Genomic DNA, 12,283 nt, shown 5'->3' with positions numbered 1-12,283 from the left:
ATCATCAGGTTGATATACATATGTTGCACATCCAAACACTCTCAAGTGTTTTAGGTTTGGTGTCTTCCCATACCACTTCTCATAAGGTGTCTTTAAGTCTATGACTCTATTAGGACTCCTATTAACAAGGTAACAATAAGTAGCTAAAGCCTCTCCCCAATAAGACTTTCCCAACCCCGAACTAAGAAGTAAACATCTAATTTTATTCAAAAAGGCTCTATTCATACACTCAACAACTCCATTCTGTTGTGGAGTTTTTACAACTGTCCTATGCCTAGTTATCCCATGCTCATTACACAACCTATCAAACTCAGTGTTGATGAATTCTAGACCATTATCGGTTCTAAGTGTCTTAACCTTTAAGTTTGTTTTATTTTCCATCAAAGATTTCTAAATCTTAAATTGTTCTAGACACTCATCTTTGGTTTTAAGTAAATAGGTCCAAACACATCTATTAAAATCATCAACAATAGATAGGAAGTAGTGTTTACCTGAATGTGTTGGGATTCTACTTGGCCCCCAAAGGTCAGCATGCACATACTCTAGGACTCTCTCTGTGTTGTGAGTTACTGTTGTATACTTGATCTTGTGTTGCTTGCCATAAACACAAGTCTCACAGAATGGTAATGCACATGTCTGAAGCTTTTCAATGACTCCCTTCTTGTGCAATTCCCTCATGCCTTGTTCACTCATATGTCCAAGCCTTTGATGCCATAGATGCATATCACTTTCTAAGCCTTTTACTGTATCTACCTCAGCCACAGGTATAGTTTCACCCTCGAGTACATACAACCCATGTACTCTCTCTCCTTTCATCACAAGCATTGAACCTTTTGTGATCCTTAGGCTCCCATTCAAGGACTTATAGCCATAACCTTCATCTTCCAAGGTTCTAAGTGTTATACCCAAAATTCAGCTAGCACATCAGAGGAAGACACGTGTCAAGCTGGGAAGAATATGAACCCAAACACGTAATTATAATTACACTTGAGATGGATAGGATTATGTTAAAAGTAATTTTGTGTTTAATTTTAAAATAAATTGGACTATTTTTTTAAAAAAGAAAATTAAAATTTAGCTAAAGTTAAAATATAATGATAAATGAATAAAAATTAAAGTTAAATAATAAAAAAAATTAGAATGATAAAATACAATAATAAACCTTTATAGAAATTAATAAAATTTATATTTTAGAAACATAATATATCATACTGTAACTAAATATGTATATATATTTATAACACTTAGTTGCATAATATATTATCATTATAATAATATCATGATTTCATATAATAAAAATATTTGAATAATAAAATATCATTTATATTAAACAATAATTTAAATAAATTATTTAATTTAATACTAAATATTTTTATAAAACTTTGATGTAAATGTTAGGCTATTTTTAGCCTATGTTTTGGATCTAATTTATGTGCGTTTTTAGCTGTGTTAGGACGGAATTACGCTTGTTTTCTATGTTTTCAGGTTCTTTGGAATAAAAGATGTCTCGGGGGCAGAAATTCAACAACAGACGGGCTGAGCCAAGAAAACGCGAATTATGGGTTATTTTGCACATCTGGCCGCGGCTAGATATAGCTTGGCCGCGGCTAGATCACAAAATAACCAAAAGTTGGAGGCTGCTCCAGTAGCCGCGGCGAGGTTGTATATGGCCGCGGCTAAAAGCTCCTTACAGAACAGCCTATTTTTTCCACTCATCTGGCCGCGGCGAGTGTGTATATGGCCGCGGCTAAAAGCTCCTTACAGAAAGACCCCTTATTTTCAATTATCTCGCCGCGGCGAGAGGAAGCTTAGCCGCGGCGAGATCCCGTACGGACCAGGGGTATTTTCGTCCATCGAACCCTAAATTTCAGTTATAAATAGAAAACTGCGATTGGAAGTCTGGGAGAGCGATTAGAAACCCTAAAATACAGCTGAGAGCGGCAGGAAGAGCACAGAGATTGAAGTGAAGATCCAGAATTCATTCACCAACAGTTCTTTTCTTTATTCCTCTTTAATTTATTTATGTTGAATATTGCTATAGGAATGGTTATGGATTTGTGTCTGAACTAAATTTCCCATTTAGGGAGGATGATGATTGTTGTTTAATGTTTTGCCTAGTTAATGTTTAATTACCATTCCTCCATTCTTGTGTGTGAAATTATCTTAATTTGTTCTTAATTTCATGTTTAAGATTGATCACCTTGTGCATGCTCTATGATCTCAATTCGAAATCTGAAAAGTGAGAATTGAGAATGCTAAAATTAAGATAATCAATGTTCTATGTGAAACGAAAGTATTTGCATGACTTATGTGACGAGTAGATTATTACTTAATGCTGATTTCATGTTAGTTTAATTAAGGAATTAATTAGATAACATGTGATTTAGAATCTAGAAGATCTGAAAGGAGCTAGGTTATTTCATAATCTGTCATTCACTCCAAGAATAGGATAGTAATTAAGCATTAACGATTTGGGTAAACAACAACAGGATTCTCCTCCCTATTGTCTCATCTTGCTCAACTTTCAATTGTGTTATTAAGTTTTCTGAATTTCTTTCATATTTTACTGTTTTTAAATCATAATTGTTTTCGATTTGCTGAATAGAATCATAAGTATAATTTAGTGGTATTTAATCCAATTCCCTGAGGGATCGACCTCACCTGTGTGAGATTTACTACTTGATTGCGTATACTTGCGTAGCGTTTATAATTATAGCAACAAGTTTTTGGCGCCGTTGCCGGGGAATTGTTAAAGATTAATATTACATAAAATTATACTAACTTCTACTTTGGTATATTTTCTCTTGCTGATTTTTTTCTAACCTTTTTCTTGCAATAATTTCTTGATCTATTTCAGGAATCCTAAGTGCATGCGCCGTCAAGGACAAACAGTCATATTACCAGTTGATCCTGAAATCGAGAAAACTTACAGGAGGAATCGAAAGAATAAGAGGCAAGAAAGCGTTTCAGCAACTGCTGAAACATCAGAAATTATGGCTGCCAATGTGAATAATAATGCTGGAAACAATGGGGGTAATAACGGTAATAATGGAGGTGCCGTGGAAGATCAAGCTAATGGCCGTAGCTTGAGAGATTACATTCTCCCTACTCTGACGGGAGTGCAGTCATGTATCAGGCCACCGGCAGTGGATGCAAACAATTTCGAGATTAAGCCTGCCATACTACAAATGGTGCCGGTCTTCGAGTCCCGATTTGGTGGACTCCCTTCTGAAGACCCCAATCTGCATCTATCGAACTTCATGGAGTTATGTCAGACCTTCAAAGTCAATGGGGTTAGTGATGACGCCATCCGTTTGAGACTGTTTCCATTCTCACTGAGAGAGCGAGCCAAGAGTTGGTTGATCTCCTTGCCACCAAATTCTATAGCAACATGGACAGACTTAGCAACAAAATTTCTGTCTAAATTCTTCCCTCCAGCAAAGTCTGCAAAGCTGCGAGGAGAAATAAACAACTTCTGTCAGCAAGATAATGAATCTCTCCATGAGGCTTGGGAGAGGTTTAAAGATCTAATCAGAAAATGCCCTCATCATGGCATAGAAAAGTGGATGCTGGTTCACAATTTCTACAACGGGTTGGTTGGTAACACTAGAACTCTGATAGATGCAGCAGCTGGTGGAGCTTTTATGAGAAAGAGTGCTAATGAGGCTTACGATCTATTGGAGGAGATGGCTCTAAATAATCAGCAGTGGCCAACTGAAAGGAGTCAAACTAAGAAAGTAGCTGGTGTGCTAGAGGTTGATGCCATCACAAAGTTGACAGCTCAAGTTGAGGCCTTGACAAAGCTGATTGCAGGGCAAGCTAAACAAGCCCAAGTTATTTGTGAGATATGTGGAGGCAACCATCACTTTTCAGAGTGTCAGGCAGATGTGGATAATTTGCCAATGGATCAAGCAAAAGCCATTGGGAACTACTCCCAAAATAATAATTATGGGCACAACCAACAGGGGTTCTACCAGCAGAGAAATCAGCCCCAACAAAACCAACAACAAAGTCCTAGTGGAGGCTCCAATATCCAAGCTGATTTATTGCTCCAATTCATGATGGAGACTAGAGCCTCTATTAAAACTCTAGAAACTCAAATGGAACAATTGTCTACTCAAGTGGCAAACCAAGCTCAAGGAAATTCACCTAGCACTAGTGAGGCAAAAGGAAAAGAGCAATGTAAAGCAATTTCCTTGAGGAGTGGAAAGAGTTATGAAGGACCTAGTGGCAAGCAACCAGTTGAAGATGGGGTTCAGGATCAACAGGCACAGACACCGGCACCAAAGGAAAAGAAGGCTACTGATAGCCCTGCACCACCACAACAGTCTCCACCAATCAGTATTGATCATCATGTGAAGATACCTTATCCTCAGAGACTCCGAAAGACCAATCTAGACAAGCAGTTTACAAATTTTCTAGAGGTCTTCAAAAGACTACACATCAACATTCCTTTTGCTGAAGCCTTGGAACAAATGCCCCGTTATGTGAAGTTCATGAAGGAGATATTGTCTAAGAAGAGAAAAATGGAGGACTATGAAACAGTGGCATTAACTGAGGAGTGTAGCGCCATTTTGCAAAAGAAACTACCGCCCAAGCTTAAAGATCCGGGTAGTTTCAATATTCCATGCTCTATAGGGGGTTCAGTGGAAACTAAAGCTCTATGTGATCTGGGAGCAAGCATTAATCTAATGCCGTTGTCTGTCTTCAAAAGGCTAGGATTGGGAAAAGCAAAGCCCACAACAGTGACTCTACAACTAGCGGATCGTTCTCTAACTCATCCTCGTGGCATAATTGAAGATGTACTGGTGAAGGTTGGTAAGTTTATCTTCCCTGCTGATTTCTTAATTCTTGATATGGAGGAAGATTCAACTATTCCCATTATTTTGGGAAGACCATTCTTGGCCACGGGTCGAGCATTAATAGATGTTCAAAAGGGGGAGTTGAAGTTGCGAGTCCAAGATGAAGAGGTCAATTTTAATGTTTTTGCCCCAACTGACATTCCTACCTGTTGCAAGATTGAGGTGGTGAAGGGTTCTTTTGTTAAAACTGATAAGAAGAAAGCAAAGCCTAAAGAGCGACTTCGAACGATTCAGCGTCGTTGGAAAAGATTGATGTGTGGTAGTTCTGAAGGTGAACTTACTCTTGTGCAAAACTCTGAAATCAACACTATTGGTGGTAAATTTTCTTCATTTAGTGCGAGGGCTCTTTTGAATGCAAAAGGTGGACTTGATCCCTTCTGATGGGGCTCAGGTAAGTTTCTCTCACCCTGGTTTATTTTCATACATTGGGGACAATGTGCATTTTAGTTTGTGGGGGGAGACTTAAATTTTTCAGTTTATTTGTTTTAGTTTAGTTTGTTTTAGTTTTTCTTTTAGTCTTGTGTGATAGCTAAATTGAAAGATTGATTGAATTGTTGTTATTCACTTGTGCAATGGATTAAAACATAACTGTGTGCTTGACTTGCAACTGTTTGAATTAAGATGGATGTGTGCTAGGAAGTGATTCATGTAGATTTAAAGCATTTGTTATTCTCACATATCACCTCTGTTCTATTTGGTTTGTGGAATGATTGATTGTACATGAAATAGAATTTGTTTGACATACTCTCTTGAAGCAAAATCCTTGATTTTTTTTGTTTGGAAAGTGATTTAGGCAAGTTTTCTTTGGAACGATTGAGTCTTTCAAGCCTACCTAGAAATTTTTACCATAGTATACCCAAAGTTGAGCCTTAGCCTGTTTTAAAAATTTTTCACCACTTAACTGAGCTGAATTCGTATCTTAAATTCTTTTCACCCTGAACGTAACTTATTATGCCACGAGCCTTGAAGCAAGTTTGGGGGGAGGATAAGTGTTGTAAGTGGAAAAATAAAGTGTAGGAATGAGAGATTGAGAAAAAAGAGAATAATATTGTGGGTTGTGCCTATGAGAAAAAAAAAAAGAAAGAAAAAAAAATGTCTTCTTGAAGAAAAAAAAAGTTAAGAAAATTATGAGGAACACACATAAGAAAAATTGCAATATCTTATTTCTGTTTTTGGGATATATGGAAAGAAAGCAAAATAAATGTCTAGGCTTGCTTGGTTAATAGTGCTTATGGTATAGTATAGCCTAAATGACTTCTCACCTACCCATGTACCTAAGCCATGCGATGTTAACCGAAAAAGACCTATTGATTCTGAATAGAAATTTGTCAACATTAGTGGAGAGAGGTATGTCATTCAAACTTATTGATCATGTGTTAGTGGGATGTTGGAAAGTTTAGAACAGTTGTGATATTGATGGCAATTGCGATGCTTTATGTTTGTATGAATTACTTACTTGTAAATTGCACATTCAACTTAGTTCTTAGAGTTGGCAAGTTGAAATTCTGGTTATTGATGGATTGAAGTTGTGCAGGTGGTGGGAACAATTAAATTGTTGGAAAGTTTAGCTATCATTGTCAGTTTGTTTTTAGTTTAGTCTTAGTACTCGGGGACGAGTAAAGAGTCAGTTTGGGGGAGTTTGTTAGGCTATTTTTAGCCTATGTTGTGGATCTAATTTATGTGCGTTTTTAGCTGTGTTAGGACGGAATTACGCTTGTTTTCTATGTTTTCAGGTTCTTTGGAATAAAAGATGTCTCGGGGGCAGAAATTCAACAACAGACGGGCTGAGCCAAGAAAACGCGAATTATGGGTTATTTTGCACATCTGGCCGCGGCTAGATATAGCTTGGCCGCGGCTAGATCACAAAATAACCAAAAGTTGGAGGCTGCTCCAGTAGCCGCGGCGAGGTTGTATATGGCCGCGGCTAAAAGCTCCTTACAGAACAGCCTATTTTTTCCACTCATCTGGCCGCGGCGAGTGTGTATATGGCCGCGGCTAAAAGCTCCTTACAGAGAGACCCCTTATTTTCAATTATCTCGCCGCGGCGAGAGGAAGCTTAGCCGCGGCGAGATCCCGTACGGACCAGGGGCATTTTCGTCCATCGAACCCTAAATTTCAGTTATAAATAGAAAACTGCGATTGGAAGTCTGGGAGAGCGATTAGAAACCCTAAAATACAGCTGAGAGCGGCAGGAAGAGCACAGAGATTGAAGTGAAGATCTAGAATTCATTCACCAACAGTTCTTTTCTTTATTCCTCTTTAATTTATTTATGTTGAATATTGCTATAGGAATGGTTATGGATTTGTGTCTGAACTAAATTTCCCATTTAGGGAGGATGATGATTGTTGTTTAATGTTTTGCCTAGTTAATGTTTAATTACCATTCCTCCATTCTTGTGTGTGAAATTATCTTAATTTGTTCTTAATTTCATGTTTAAGATTGATCACCTTGTGCATGCTCTATGATCTCAATTCGAAATCTGAAAAGTGAGAATTGAGAATGCTAAAATTAAGATAATCAATGTTCTATGTGAAACGAAAGTATTTGCATGACTTATGTGACGAGTAGATTATTACTTAATGCTGATTTCATGTTAGTTTAATTAAGGAATTAATTAGATAACATGTGATTTAGAATCTAGAAGATCTGAAAGGAGCTAGGTTATTTCATAATCTGTCATTCACTCCAAGAATAGGATAGTAATTAAGCATTAACGATTTGGGTAAACAACAACAGGATTCTCCTCCCTATTGTCTCATCTTGCTCAACTTTCAATTGTGTTATTAAGTTTTCTGAATTTCTTTCATATTTTACTGTTTTTAAATCATAATTGTTTTCGATTTGCTGAATAGAATCATAAGTATAATTTAGTGGTATTTAATCCAATTCCCTGAGGGATCGACCTCACCTGTGTGAGATTTACTACTTGATTGCGTATACTTGCGTAGCGTTTATAATTATAGCAACAGTAAATATTTTTAATAATTTAAAGAAAATCAAATTTTTTATTATATATAATTGTAGTAACATAATATTTCTCTTAAAATCAATTGAATATTTAGTTTTTAATTAAAACTATTTTCAATTTTAAAACCTTAAATATGGTTAAATTCAACATTATAATTTCACCAATTTTAGTAAATAAGTTTTTAATAAAGATAATCTATAAATAAATTTTTAAATTTAAAATATATTTACAAAATTAAAAATTAAAAAAATTATTAAAGAAAAATCTCAACTGCATGAGAGTATTTATCCCACATTACAAGATGTCAGGATAGGATAAATAATCTCAGATAAATGAGATGAATTTGATTAGTTATCTGACCTCCAACATGTCCAAATGCAAGAGTGAATAAATTATACAATCTTATTAAACCGATTGGTCATTGATGAAGCTTAAAGCAAAACGAAAGAGAAGAGAAAAAGAGAAGAAAGGAAAGAGAAAGATTAGTAAAGAAAAGAGAATCTCATTGAATTACAATACCAGTCAAGTATATATACAATGAGCAAAACAACAAACAGTATAAGAAAGCTAACCAACTAACACACATAACAACTAACAGAAATAACAGAATTAGTTATAACTAACAACTAACTATCTGTTCTAACACCCCCCTTCAAACTCACAATTGAATGATCTTCAATTTTGAGTTTGGTTATAAAGTCTAAGAATCTTTAACTGGAGATAACTTTGGTCAGCCCATCTGGGAGTTGGTTGTATGCTGAAACATATTTGATTTGAATAGTTTTTTACAAAATTTTCTCTCTGAAAAAGTACAGGTCAAGTTCTATATGTTTAGTTTTAGCATGTAGCACAAGATTTTGTGTAAGCATAATTGTGCTTAGATTATCACACCAAATTATTGGAGGTAGCGACATTCGAATATGCAGCTCAGAAAATAGATAATGCAACCATGTGAGTTTCGCTGTGACATTTGCTACACTCCTATACTCAGCTTCAGTGCTAGAACGAGAGATTATTTGCTGTTTCTTACTTTTCCAGGCAACTAGATTAGATCTAAAGAAGATGGTAAACCCTAAAGTGGATTTCCTGTCATCTGGATCCGATGCCCAGTCTGCATCACAATAGGCAGTCAGTTCATAAGACAGGGGCTTAGTTAGGTGAAGGCCAAAGTCAGATGTTCCACTTGTGTACCTGAGAATCCTTTTTACAGCTTACCAGCGTGTTAACAGAGGTCTTTGCATGAATTGACAAACCTTGTTAACACAAAATGATAGTTCAGGTCTGGTAGTTGTAAGGTACTGCAGGGCACCAACAATTGACCTGTATAGTTGAACATTTGGCATAGGATCCCCTTGGTGAGCTGACAATCAAAGGCCACTGGTCATTGGTCTCAGCAATCGATTCCCTCTTATTGCTGCAAGAACCTGCTGCTTCCACTGGAGAAAGTTGTGATCATTGAGACAAACAGATAGGCTGTGGTTGAATAAGACAGGATCATGATTCATTCGAGCCCTATTGTCAGCTTGAGCTCCTAGTATGTTGTTTCTGTTGTTGTTCGTTGCAGGATTGGTATTGTTGTTTCTAAGAGTAGCCATGTTAGCTGAGAGCGGAGAAAAGTACTCTGATACCATGTTAAACCGATTAGCCATTGATGAAGCTTAAAGCTAAACGAATGAGAAGAGAGAAAGATTGGAAAAAAAAAAGAGAATCTCATTGAATTACAATACCAATCGAGTATATATACAATGAGCGAAACAACAAGTAATAAAAAAAAGCTAACCAACTAACACACTTTACAACTAACAGAAATAACAGAATTAGTTATAATTAACAACTAACTTTCTGTTATAACAAGTCTTATTCAGTCTAATTATGCATATCAAATGGACCTTATATGTATACACGCATGTCTTTTATAGTATTGTTATTGGATATCAGTGGTTCCCAATACTTTTTATAGGTGGCGCTCCACGATTAGTTAACGATATTTCCTAAAAATTATTTTCTTAAGTTATATGAGACCTAATATTTAATTACACCAATAACAATATAACATTGAAAAGGGTACTAAGCACTAATGATACTTGTTAGCAATTCTTGGATTGGACCATGGACATCCACTTGGGCCTGGATATGTTTATACATTATTCACCAGACTCACTCTGGTAAAAATAATAAAGTTTGAATGGTTAATCGAATGCTTTTATTATATATTTATATGGAATAGAGTACTAATAATCCTCAAAACATGTAATCATTAACTACACCAAGTTTTGTAGGTGTCTAGGTGAGTATCATGTGACCCAAGAATGAGTGAACTATAGTTAAAAAAGAACACAATATCCGAGACTTCGGAAGTACATTAATATTGAAACTAATGATGAAAGTGTTGGGAGTAAATTAGTTTAAAAACAAAACAATTCACCCCATTTAAAGTTTAGACTGATATTAGGATAAGAAGCTAACTATTTATTTATTTATTTATTATTATTATTATTCAAATTAGAAAAATACAAAAACAAAAAAGTGGTTTGTATTTGTAAAAAGTGATGATATATAATTTGCATTATATGGCTCTTGAGGTATCTTTCATATCATCAATCCCTTTGCATTAACTTTTCATTATTTGTATTTTATTAATTTATTATTATTTGAATTTGTAAAAATGAGAGAGAAAGGTTGTAAGTAAGAAAGAAGGCAGGAAAGTTTGGCCTAAACTTTACCATGTGACTTCTCTATATAGATGCCCCCATTTTTTGTAACATGGTAAAAATGTTCTTTTCTTTCTTTCTCTCTCTCTCTCTCTATTTGAAAAAAGTTGGCCAGGTGCATAATATAAGGTAATAAATTCTGAAGAAAAAGAAAGAGAGAAAATGATAGCCCTTCTTAAAGGAAAGCACATGGCTGCATGTGAGAAAATATGGTGTTATTATGTGGGAATGCATAGAAATCAGTAGAATCAGCACAAAAATAATGTGACTTTGTGTGTATGTTTTTGTTTTTTCAGAGAGAAATAATAAGACTAATAAATAAGCTACCAAAAAAAAGCCACAATAATGAGAGAAATATTATATAATATTAGTAGTGCTTAACACCCTTTTATGTATTATATTATTATTAATTAAATATCAAATTTTATATAATTTAATATAATAATTATTAAAAAATATTACTAATTAATGGCAAGACGCTATTTTTAAATGATACTTGTGACGACCCAATATCAATCCACTCATAATATTTACAAATAAATACATGTCTTCATGTGGTCCTTGGTTGGTTGATTCAAGTATGATGACCAATTAACCTCCAAAAATAAAGCCAAAAAACCCCCTCCTGATAGGGATGCCACTCAGTACCCTCTATACTCTATGTCTCCATCCAAAAACAAGTGACAGCTGGGTGATTTCTGTCAGCACACGTGTTACAATTTAATTAGGACAATTAAAATTTTTCAGCCCATAAAATTTTAAAAAAGAATAAAAGAAAAAACCCAAAATTTCCCTTTCTCTTCTTCTTCTTCTCTCCCTAACATTTTTCTTAAAATAAGGAATTATATAATAAGGTGAGTTGAGTTGGGTGGGCAAGGTAGGGTTGGTCCCCAAATTAAAGTTTAATTTGTCTCAGTTAAATACACACATAACATAATGTTACTACTTTCTCTTCTTCTTAGAACACTGAAATGCAAAAAATATGTACTTGTGGTGAATATATTATCACTTTTATTTTTATTATAAGGATATTTTTTCCAAGTATTTGAAATTTATCGAAAATAAATAATATACAACGTGGTATAAAAATAATTAATATATTTTTTTTTATATGAGCAAAAATAATGTTATTTATATATATAATAAATTAATATTTTTTTTTTGAGAAAATACTAAATTAATATTTCGTTAGTTATATTATTAATTTTTATTTTAATTATGTATATATTTTTTATTGTATAATTAAGTTTTTTTAATGTTATTCAATAAATAACATCATATATTATTAAAACATATTGAATTTATGTATTATTTATAAAAAAAATTATAATAATATTTAAAATTTATTGTTAATTACCGTTTTAATTTAACCGTAATATTTTTAATTATATATATTTTTTAAAATATCACAATTTTTCTATTTTCTTTTTTTTTTAATAAAAAAAAATATTTTTTTATAAGATATGTAAATTGGGTAAAAAAAATGATAATAGAAAAATATTTAAAATAAAATATATGAGATATGTGTAGTAAGTTTAAATTTAAATTGTAATATTTTTTTAAATAAATAACATTATTATATAACACATTTAATATAACATAGATATATTTAAAATAGGATAAATACTATTTTGTATCCTATATTTCTACTTTCTACTTTCCAGCACATAAATGCGAAAATTGTAATCAATTTGGTCATACCACCTTCGTATTGAGTTATTACTAAATTTTAATTTAACGA

General features: G+C 33.9%; 1 non-coding gene across 1 annotated transcript; it reads right to left on the bottom strand.

Annotated features, from left to right (window-relative positions):
• Nucleotides 1-3,449: 3,449 nt before the first annotated feature.
• Nucleotides 3,450-3,556, bottom strand: LOC133035221 (small nucleolar RNA R71). The gene has a single exon (XR_009686501.1). It is a non-coding gene; the product is annotated as a small nucleolar RNA R71 (small nucleolar RNA).
• Nucleotides 3,557-12,283: the final 8,727 nt, after the last annotated feature.

Source organism: Cannabis sativa, chromosome 2, assembly GCF_029168945.1.
Source record: "Cannabis sativa cultivar Pink pepper isolate KNU-18-1 chromosome 2, ASM2916894v1, whole genome shotgun sequence".
In the NCBI taxonomy this organism is placed as follows: domain Eukaryota; kingdom Viridiplantae; phylum Streptophyta; class Magnoliopsida; order Rosales; family Cannabaceae; genus Cannabis; species Cannabis sativa.
Note: the sequence above shows the minus strand (reverse complement) of the source record. Positions and strands in the feature narration are given on the sequence as shown.